We start from the raw sequence: 10,620 nt of genomic DNA, 5'->3' as shown, positions 1-10,620 counted from the left end.
TGCGTCGGCAAGCTAATGGAGCGCATCGTGCTTAACAGACTTCTAATTCACCTTGAGCAATCACAACACCTACCCCATAATTTGATTGGATACAGACATCACTTATCTACTCAAGACGTTCTGCTGCAGCTACACGAAGAAATCACGAAGGAAACAAGCAGCGCTCAACTTAAAGCTATTCTTGCCATAGACCTCAAGAAAGCTTTTGACTATGTTAACCACGATGCTATGCTGCAAGAGCTCGAAGCTACTGGCTGCGGAACCAAGCTTTATAACTATATTAGGGACTTCTTACGGAGTCGTACGTACACGCTACGAGTAGGCGACATCACCTCACAACAGTATCCCCATCCCCAGAGAGGTATCCCGCAGGGTTCCGTGATCTCGCCCACTCTCTTTAATCTTGCCATGTGCGTAGTCCATAGAGCGCTACGAGACATCCCCGACATCAAATATTCGATCTACGCAGATGATATCACCATCTGGATCAACACGGGTTCGCCAGGGCATATCCAAGAAACTCTCCAACAAGCTATGAACAGGGTGCATGAGGCCGCTCAAACTATTGGCCTTAGATGTGCGCCGGAAAAATCTGAGTTGCTACTGGTCCATCACAAAAGATGGAGACCGCCCACCATACAAATTGTAAACGAAGGCGTGCCCATTTCCCAACCCAAATGTATTAAGGTACTCGGTCTCCACATCCAGAAAGATGGAGGTCCCGCTGCGACGGTGCATCACCTGCTCAGACAAGGAGAACAGGTGCTGCACATGATGCGTAGGGTCTCCAACCGAGAAAATGGAGTGAAAGAGGCGGATATGCTTCAACTAAGAAACGCACTAATTATGTCGCGCCTGCGCTATCACCTGCCCTATACCAATCTCCGCAAGCAAGATATCAATCGCCTTGATGCGCTCATCAGGAAGGCGACAAAGCTGGCCATCGGCATCCCGTTTAGTGCCAGCACTAAGCTCCTACTTGACATCGGTTGCCATAACACGGTGGCGGAACTAGTCAGCATTCATCGTCGTCGCCAAGAACTGCGTTTGCAGCGCACGTGTCAAGGTACGCACATCCTCCACAGCATCGGCCATCATCCAGAAGCTGCGCCCCTTCTGAACACGCGCCCACTACCCCCGAAACAACGCGAACTTCTAACCATAGCTCCACTGCCACGCCACATGAATCCAGAACGAGGCAAGGAGAGGCGACGACAGCGAGTGGCCTACTTCAAGAGGTACACGGCAAGACACCCTGACGGCATATACTTGTACGCTGATGCTAGCGTTGGTGCACGGGGCTCCGCTATAGCAGTCGTGAATAACGACCTCCAAACTGTGCATACGGAGGTACTCTCGGAGACAGATCCGACCTTAGCGGAACTGACAGCCATCGCAACTGCGATCAAACACATGCCCCCTAGTAACTCAGCCTACCCAAGAATCATATTTACCGACTCCATGGCGGCTTGCAGGAAATTGTTGCACAACGATCTCCCTGCCCACACTTCGACATTTATTCAAGAGCACCTTCAGGGTCCTCTAGAAATCATCTGGATACCTGGTCACGACGGACTGCCGGGAAATGAAAGAGCTAATCAGCTCGCCTGCGAGACTTTGAACCAGGCACCCTGCATTCCGCGACCAGCCCAGACGAAAAGGTGGGCTCCCCTGCTTCTGCGGCCATATCAAGAGGCAAGACGCAAGTTCCCCAAACTCAGCAAAGTGCTCACCCGTGAACAGGGTGTACTGATTCGTCAGGCCCAGACTGAAACACTCCCTACACCAGCGCGAATGCACCTCCTCCGCGGCCTCTTACCTGAAGATCCTCCACCCTGCCGATACTGTGGCGAACACCCGAACACATCCCATATCCTCTGGTCCTGTGGACCACCCCCACCTCCCCTTCCTGCCCCCACAAATCTTTCCCCTAAACCCCATGCCGGGTGGCTGACAGAAGCAGCCAGCGCCGACGACCAACGGTACCTTGCGGCGTTTATCAGTGCTGCACTGAAGAAGGCCGCAAGCGAGGCTCTGGACTGAGGGCCTTTCCACGTTACCACCGAACATGAAAATAAAGTTTTTCTCTCTCTCTCAACGACACACATGCGAGCGCCTAATGCACTACCTAAAGGTGCAACATGCTTGTCGCCAGTATATTTTACAAATGAGTAACACAAGCGGAACACACACAGGTTGTATCCTCTCAGCAGCGGAAAGCAGCACTCGACGTCGAAGGCCTTGCTCCCGCCGCTTCGCATGTCGCACGTCGTTACTGGCTTGGAACCGTAGCGTGCTTCCGCGGACTACCGCGCAATCTGCTATACACTGTAAAATAATTTACACCCTTAAAATTTAAAAATTGCGTAAATCTGTATAACTCACACCCTTAGGGTGTCCGGTACATAAGTAACACCCTAAGGGTGTGAGTTATAGACCCCTTTACACCCTTTCTCAATTTTTGGTTGTAAATTATTTTGCAGTGTAGGCCTCCGTGCAAGCGTGCTCCACCGCCGACTCTCTCGCTTCGCAGTAGGCTGTCGCCACAACTGCCGCAACCGCTGCCGCCGCCGCCGTCGCGTGACGTCAGCGACGCGACACTTGTTTTTCTGTCTATGCGCAGCGTTCATTCCCCTTTCCACCCGCCACTTGCACAGAGAAGGCCACGTCATTGTTTTTTGTTTTTTTTTACCAGTCCACTGGAACACGTCTTTCTTTTTTTCAAGGCCATCATGCAACGATTCACTTAAGGCTTTCTTCTTAAATATACTTCGAAAACCGCGATGCCACACTAATGTTTTGGTGCTTGGGTTTCAGCACAAAGTTAAGGAAGAATGGAACTTCTAACTTTATTTTCTCCTAGTCGCTGACCTATTGCGGCGCAATTAATGAAAATACACTTTCGAGAGAGCACTTCCTCAGCCTAAACTAATTTACGAATTCGAGTTAGTCCCCCTTTAGAAGTTGTACGTGTGCGTGTAGGCTTAACTCCTGCAATAAGGAATCTGTTTCAAAATTTTTTTTCGCAGTTAGCTAGTCCGAGAATATAATATCACAGGCAGTAAAACCATTTGCAAAATACCTTGTACAGCTTCAGTTTCTCTTGAAATGTGTCGTCTCAGTAGGCTTTCCCTATGGATACTGGATCGTTATTGAAAAAAAATGTTGCTTTACGTGTCCTGTGCCCACAGTGCCCCAACCACACAGAACAAGTTTCTAACGGATCGTCGGTGTCGGCGTCGGCCGTCATTGTTAAGGACAATGTGACCCTGGGAGAGGCACTCACTCGATGCCGGAATCGAAATCTATCCATGCCAGATCAGAGAACCCACGACCATTCATATATAAAACAGTGCCAAAAAACACGGGCAAGGGAGGACACAGGACGAGGGCGGTCCTGTGTCCGGACAGCGCTCGTCCTGTGTCCTCCCTTGTCCGTGTTTTTTGGCGCTGTTTTAAATATGAATGATCCATGTCACCTAGCTCGCACCCAAACCCTTCTGAACCCACGACCGAAATGGCCATCAAAGCACGAAAGCCGGCCAACGTCAATCAGCGGACTCCGAAAATACGTCGGAAACTTGCTCCTTGCCTTTTGGCCGCAATCCTACATGATCATAAAGTATATGCTGTATCAAAACTCGTACGCTTCCATATATGTCCATGCGACGTTTTAGAATTGTGGTATAGTACAAATGGTTCTTTTCTATTATGGATATCGCGCACGACTTTTTGGAAAGGAAGTGTCGCATATCAGGAAAATACTGTTTTTCTTTTCGTTATGTTCTTTTTTTTATGGACGCTCGGCGACCTGTTTGTTCTCTCTGTCCCGTTGTTCTCGCTGCGATGTTTGCCTCATGTCCGTCACTGGACATGCCGAAAGCGACAGCGCAGAGCTTGTCGCGATTATCGAATTCTTCGCCCCGAAAAACGAGGTCGCGCAAGCCGTGCCAGCGGTTCACTCTTCGGAGTGGTGTCAGCTACAGTGAACTCCAGGGAGCAACCTTATCATCTTTTGTTTCGATATTACTTTCAGCGCTTCAACGTGAATCGATGTATCTACAGCCAGCAACACGTATTTTGGCACGATGCGTTTGAAAGCTTCGACTCCGTGTCTCTGAAGCAAGCCAAGGTTGACGACTGGGCGTGTTGGTATAGCATATTGGAGGTTGGAATGCGCAATAGTTTGACGATACACACAGAAGAGACACACACCACAGAGCGCTACTTGCAACTATCGTTTTATTCCCTTGTCAGTGGAATAAATACAGGAAGATACTCAGTGGGGAGGGCGGTAGCACTCTGTGGTGTGTGTCTCTTCTGTGTGTATCGTCAAACTATTGCGCATTCCAACCTCCAATATACTCTGAAGCAAACGGCATCGATGGCTATGTCGGTTGCTTGCTGCGCTTTCAGTTCCTTCACTCTTTGTCGTGTTTATCAGTCGTACTGCGAGTGCACATTCAAAACACCGCACTTATCCCATGTGAAAACAAACCCCAACATCAACCCCCTTTATTTCAAAAAAAAAAAACTTGACCGTGTCAAAAATAAATGTAAAACATCACTACAGCATCCGCCAAGGAGTGCAAGCTCGCCATGAGGAGCTCGGCCGTTACAAAAGCTCGATGGCCTGAAAGAAAAGAAGAAAAAAATTAAGCATTGTTTTTCAAAAAAACAATGAATCTCATTCAAGCCTCATTGCCAATTAATGCTATTGAGAGCACGCTCTGCACCAAGAACAGATATGGCAATTTCGTAAACTGCATGGCCTAGAAAATTCAAAGAGGGCGAATTTGATTGATACATTTATATTTTATGTGAATACTTTAGATTGTTTACGGGGGTTTTGCAATGGTTCTACTCGCATCCTAATGGTTTATTTGAAAGCCATGTATAATACCGCTACTTTGTATGAATGAGCACTGAACCTGGCAACTTTTAACAGTCGAACTCTGTCGAGTGCACCTAGCTTACAGAACTCTTTGGGTAACTATCAGCTATCCAACAAGGCTGATTCTTGGGCTAATTGTTACGGTTTACTCATAATAGCAAAGCCTTCAGCAAATTTTTTAAAAAAGCAGGGATGTGACAAAGAAACCGGACAGCGCAATCCTGTTTAACTGTCACATCCCTGTTTTTTTTCAATTGCGCTATAGGCTTTGCCATTATGAATATCAGATATTGTTTCGGATATAATTGGCCTAAGCGAGATTAGAAGAACTGGAGAGGTTTATACAGGGCTGACTAAAGGCCATGTTCTCTGCTATAGAGGTCCCCAGATAAGAAACAATACGAGGTAGGATTCCTAATCCATAAGGATGTAGCGGGCAACACTGGCAAATTCTACAGCGTTAGTGAGAGGGTAGCAGTAGTCGTAATCAAACTTGATGAGAGATACAGATCAAAGGTCGTACGACGTTCCAACATCCAGTGACGATGATGGTGAAGTAGATCAGTTTTATGAATATGTTGAATTTGCGATGACAAAAATGCAAACTCAGTATACTGTAGTAATGGGCGACTTCAATGCAAAAGTAGGGAAAAGCAGGCTAGTGAACAAGCAATCGGCAACTAAGGCGTCGATTCTAGGAATGCTAGAGGAGAGGTGCTGGTAGAATTCGCAGAAAGGACTAAGCTAGGAATATTGAACACCTTGTTCAGGAAGCGTAGCAAAAGAAAGTGAACCTGGAAAAAGTCCTAATCGTGAAGCAAGAAATGAAATTGATTTTCATACTTTCCGCGATCCCATCAAAGGGCAGGATAAGTGTTAGGTAGGGTAAAGTGCAGGGATCATAGGTTAGTGAGGTCTAGGATTCACCTCAAGTTGAAGAGAGAAAGAGCTAATTTGGTCAAGAAGAAACAGGTCAACTTTGAGGCAGTAATGGTAAAAGCAGACACATTCAGGCTGGTGCTTGCAAACAAATGTGCAGCCTTAGAACAGAGAGATGAAGATGACATGGAGTCGATGAATAAAACCGTAGCGAGGCTGGTTTCAGTGGCAGCAAGTGAAGTCGGAGGAAAGGCACCAAGGCAACCAGCAGACAAGCTCTGCGATCTAACAAAGGACCTAATAAAGAAACGACAAAAAGTGAAAGTACTTAAGGAAGGGAATTGCGCTAAAAAAGACACAGACGAGTAAGGACATGGACGGGTGCAAACTCGCGACTGATTTTATTCAGAAAGAACATAAATATATATATATATACCTAGATTCTTATTCAATCATTGCCTAAGCGCACATGCCAAGAACGTTTTCTCTTTCTTATGCAAATTGATACTAGAACCGCTTACGCATTCATCACCTGACTTATCAATGTAAAAAGCCTCTGCGAGTTCACGTGCTACCTGGTTACGACTGTGCCTTAAGATTTTGGTTCTAGCCAGCAAAGGCTGGCATGCTTTATGAGGCATAGCCAAAGGGCATGCGCAGCAGTGTAAGGCCAAATTTGACTCTTTTTCGTTAACCATAGAAAGCTTATGTTCCCTTGGTCGTCCATTTATACAACGGCCCGTATGGCCAATGTAAACTTTTCCACACGTCAGGGGAATTTCATACACAGCCCCGACCGAACACCTGACAAACTGGGTGGCGTGACGTTTCGTGCGTGACAAAATGGTAGAGGTGCGGCGTAATCTAATCGATGCACCAAACCCCTCCGAACAGCAGTAGCTCCCGCCACGTACGGGTGGTGATGCTGTACACCGCGCCAGCAGGAGGGTCTGTGGACAGGCCCCTGAGTTTGGACTCCTCCCAGGGAAAATGGTAGCTCAGACCACCCCAACCGGTTCGGAAGACACAACGCCGATTCACTGTACGCTACTCAATCCGCGAACGTCGAATCCCTTCAACGGCGCCATACATGAAGACGTTGAAAATTGGCTGGTATACTATTAACGTGTTGCCGCGTTCAAGAAGTGAGATGACGCAGACAAACTGAAAACGTATGTTTCAGTCTTAACGATGACGCACGTGTTTGGTATGAGAACTGTGCAGATGCCCTCACTTCATGCGCAGGATTCAAACGCTGGCTTCTTGAGACGTATGCGAGCCCAGACCGCAGAGAGCGAGCTGAGAGTGATCTCCAGTAACGTATAGAAATGCCAAATGAAGATGTCGTAATGTATGTCGAGGTCATGAAGCGTCGCTTTTGACGAACCTACCGCAGCATGTCGGAAGAAAGGAAGGTGGGGTAGCTGATGCGCGGAGTGAAAAAGCAGCTGTTCGGCAGTCCCGTGCACATTTCTTCCAAGACCATGTCAGATTTTCTTTCCGAGGCTGTCACTATGAAACAGACTCTTTGGCAGCGTGCACCATCATACGAGCGCCAAGTGAACGCTGCCTCACCTACGGACTCATTCGGGGCTCTCGGGAGCCACGTCAATTTCTTTTGATTGCTCATTCGTTCCGTAGTCCGCGAAGAACTACCCTCAAAGACAACGCTCAGCTCTTTGTCCAGCGCTCTCCGTGACGCAGTCCAGCATGCGCTAAGAGAACCACCCTCCAACACAGAAGTTTGACCGCTAAGAACTGACAGCCCCCATATGGAATATTCGCAAGCTTGGAAGCAACCAGCCCCTCGTGCCTCCCTGCTTCGCGACGCGTGCCTGGCGATGCTACAGCTCCTCCAAGTAGCCTCGGGTTACCAGGATCACTGACAAGCCCGAAAGAACTCATACGTGTGATCGCCTGATCGCGCTCCCCTTTGCTTTAACTGTGGCGAAGCTGGGCTTGCCTACCGGCAGTGCTCCTATCGAGAGCTCAGGCTACTGGGATTCTCAGCAAAGTCACCGCTACCTAGGTTCGGCCAGCGTCCTCCTCAAATTCAAGAATACGTTGCCCAGAAGCGCGGATCCCCATCAGCTCGACACCAGTCACGCTCCCTTTCGTTGCGACGGTTTTCTTCGGCTCGCCATACGTATTCCAGTGTGTTGCAGGGTCGGTCGCCCAGCCCGCGCCGGAAAACTAACCACAACGGCCTTCGGGGACCGAGCCGCTCAGTTTTGACGTACTCAACGTGTCCTACTGACACGTACGCGGACGCACGATGCATCGACGATGACAGTACCTGCGGATTACGGAAGAAGAGTTTCCTTGGATATTCCTGTACTGCTAGACGGTCGTGAGTTGACTGATTTAGTGGACACTAGAGCGGATTAGTCTATAATCAGCGATAAACTGACCACACTTCTGAAGAAAGTGACGACGCCTTGGAATCAAACGTCGGTCCGTACAGCTGGAGGGCACATCGTCACACCACTCGGCATGTGCACGGCACGAATGCAGGTTCGCGGCTCTACCTTTGTTGCCAGGTTGATCATTCTTGATCAGCGTTCGCGAGACGTAATCATCGGCACAGACTTTCTCAGGCAGCACGGAGCTATCATCAACATCCAACAACACTTCATCACTTTCTCGACAAAGCGCGCCACAGCGACGACCAACAACACCATCCACCCTCGACCATCTTTTAGTGTCATCGACGACGCTGCCACGATACAACTGCATGCAAGTGTCGTGGTTCATGTGGCATGTGACAGACTCTTACACGATGAAGCGGTCACATAAAGCAATCGCTCGCTCCTGCTTTCTCAAGGTGTTTGCGTAGCAAGAAGCCTTAATAATCTCCATGATGGCCACTGTGAGGTTCTTGTGAGGAACTTCAGCTACGAACATCGGCACCTTTTCCCCGGTACTGTAATCGTCTACACCAACTTGATCGCCGATGAAACTGTGTGTTTTGTTTCTGAGGCAATCGGCACTGTCGAAGTACGTCAATGCAACGTCGACTTTAGTACAATGATTCCTGAAGAAAACAAAACTCCTGCGCGAGTTATAACTCGACTTCCACTCTTGATTTGCATGGTCGTCGAAGATACGCAAACATCGATTACAACACACCACATCATCACCTATGACAACGTGCCCCCCATACGGCAAAAGCCTTATTGTGTTTCCCCGACGGAACGACATGCGATTCATACACAGGTGAAGGTAACACTTCAAGACGGCGTAATACAGCTTTCGTGCAGTCCCTGGTCATCGCCAGTCCTTCTTGTTAAAGAAAATGGCACGCATCAGTTAAATGTGCACTACTGGAAGCTAAACAGCTTCACAAAGAATGACGTCTGCTGGTTACCTCGTGTCGACGATTCTGTGGACAGGCTGAGGCGTGCGAATTATTTCTCCTCTATCGATTTTGAAATGTGGCTACTGGCAAATTGAAGTAGACAAGCGGGACCGGGAGAAAACTGCTTTTCTGACTCCGGACGAGGTTCACAAGATTAGAGTACCCCCTTTCGGCCTCTGTTGCACTCTAGCCACATTCCAGCGAATGATGGATACCATTCTCGCTGACCTCAAATAGAAAGGCTGCCTCGTCTATCTCGATGATGTCGTTGTTTTCTCGGAAACATTTGGCGAGCACCCTCGACGCCTTCAGAATGTACTCCAAGCCACTCGATTGACTGATATTACACTCAAGCCAGAGTTAATTGGTCAAGTAGTGAGCGCACCAGGTGGTCGGCCTGATCTCGAGAAGAGTGGTGCCGAAGCTCCATTCCTAGCTCCAAAAGGCAAGAAAGCTGTCCGACTATTTTTGTGCTGGTATGCATAGTATCAACACTTCATTCAAAACTTTTCGAAGATTGCAGAGCCGCTATTTCGCGTTACGCGTGACGAAGTACCATTACTCTGGACTAATGAAGAGCAGACAACCTTTGCGAAGCTACAACGTCGTTTGTCTTTTCCTCCGGTGCTCGGTCATTTTCATGAGGATGCTGACACATAAGTGCGCACTGACGCCAGCAATATCCGTCTCGGAGCCATCCTGGTGCAACGGCAAGACGGCACTGAACGAGTTATCGCCTACGCGAGCCGCACTCTGTCACACGCAGAGTCCAATTATTCCACCGAAGAGAAGGAGTGCCTCGCGGTTTTTTGTGCTACTACAAAGTTTAGACCGTATCTCTACGGGCGGCCATTTAAAGTGGTTACAGGTCATTCTTTGTGCTTGTTGACCAAGCTCCGATACCATTCTGAATGAGTGACACGTTGGAGTGTGCGACTACAGGAATTTAACATCACCATCGTTGTATGGGTCAGGCAGACGACATGAAGATGCTGACACACTATCACGAGCACCTGTTGAATCTCAGAATCCTGGCGAGGAAGACGATAACGACTACCTGAGAGCCTTCAGCGTGCCGGATCAACTCACTAAACAGCGATCGGACGCTGAATTAAGGCCAATCATCGATCACATAGAAGGCGGCATGGCGTCCATTCCTCGCCCTATTTCACGAAGGCTGTCATCATTTTGCCTACGAGAGCGCATCTGATACAAAGGCACAGGTGCCGGGGACAAACCACATCTTCTAGTAGTACCTGAAGCCCTTCGAGACGACATCCTATTAGCCTGCCACGACGAGCCGATATCTGGCCACGTGTGCTACTCAAGGACTCTGGACAAGGTACGGCAACTGTACTACTGGCCTAGACTGATTGCATGCGTCAAACGCTATGTGAAAGGATGCCATGAATGCGAGCGCCGCAAGTCACCATCCTTCAAACCTGCAGGCCTTCTACAACCCATGGACCCTCCGCGTACGGCGTTTGAT

General features: G+C 48.6%; 1 long non-coding RNA gene across 1 annotated transcript in view; it reads right to left on the bottom strand.

Moving 5' to 3' along the window:
• Window positions 1–4,477: 4,477 nt before the first annotated feature.
• Window positions 4,478–10,620, bottom strand: part of LOC139047405 (uncharacterized) — a 28,651-nt gene continuing 22,508 nt past the window's right edge. Inside the window, exon 3 of the long non-coding RNA XR_011507144.1 lies at window positions 4,478–4,633. This is a non-coding gene — a long non-coding RNA (uncharacterized lncRNA). The remainder of the gene's footprint in view (window positions 4,634–10,620) is intronic.

The sequence above is a fragment of the Dermacentor albipictus genome, chromosome 7, assembly GCF_038994185.2.
Source record: "Dermacentor albipictus isolate Rhodes 1998 colony chromosome 7, USDA_Dalb.pri_finalv2, whole genome shotgun sequence".
Classification (NCBI taxonomy): Eukaryota; Metazoa; Arthropoda; class Arachnida; order Ixodida; family Ixodidae; genus Dermacentor; species Dermacentor albipictus.
The sequence above is the reverse complement of the archived record's forward strand: the minus strand, read 5'-3'. Positions and strand labels throughout refer to the sequence as shown.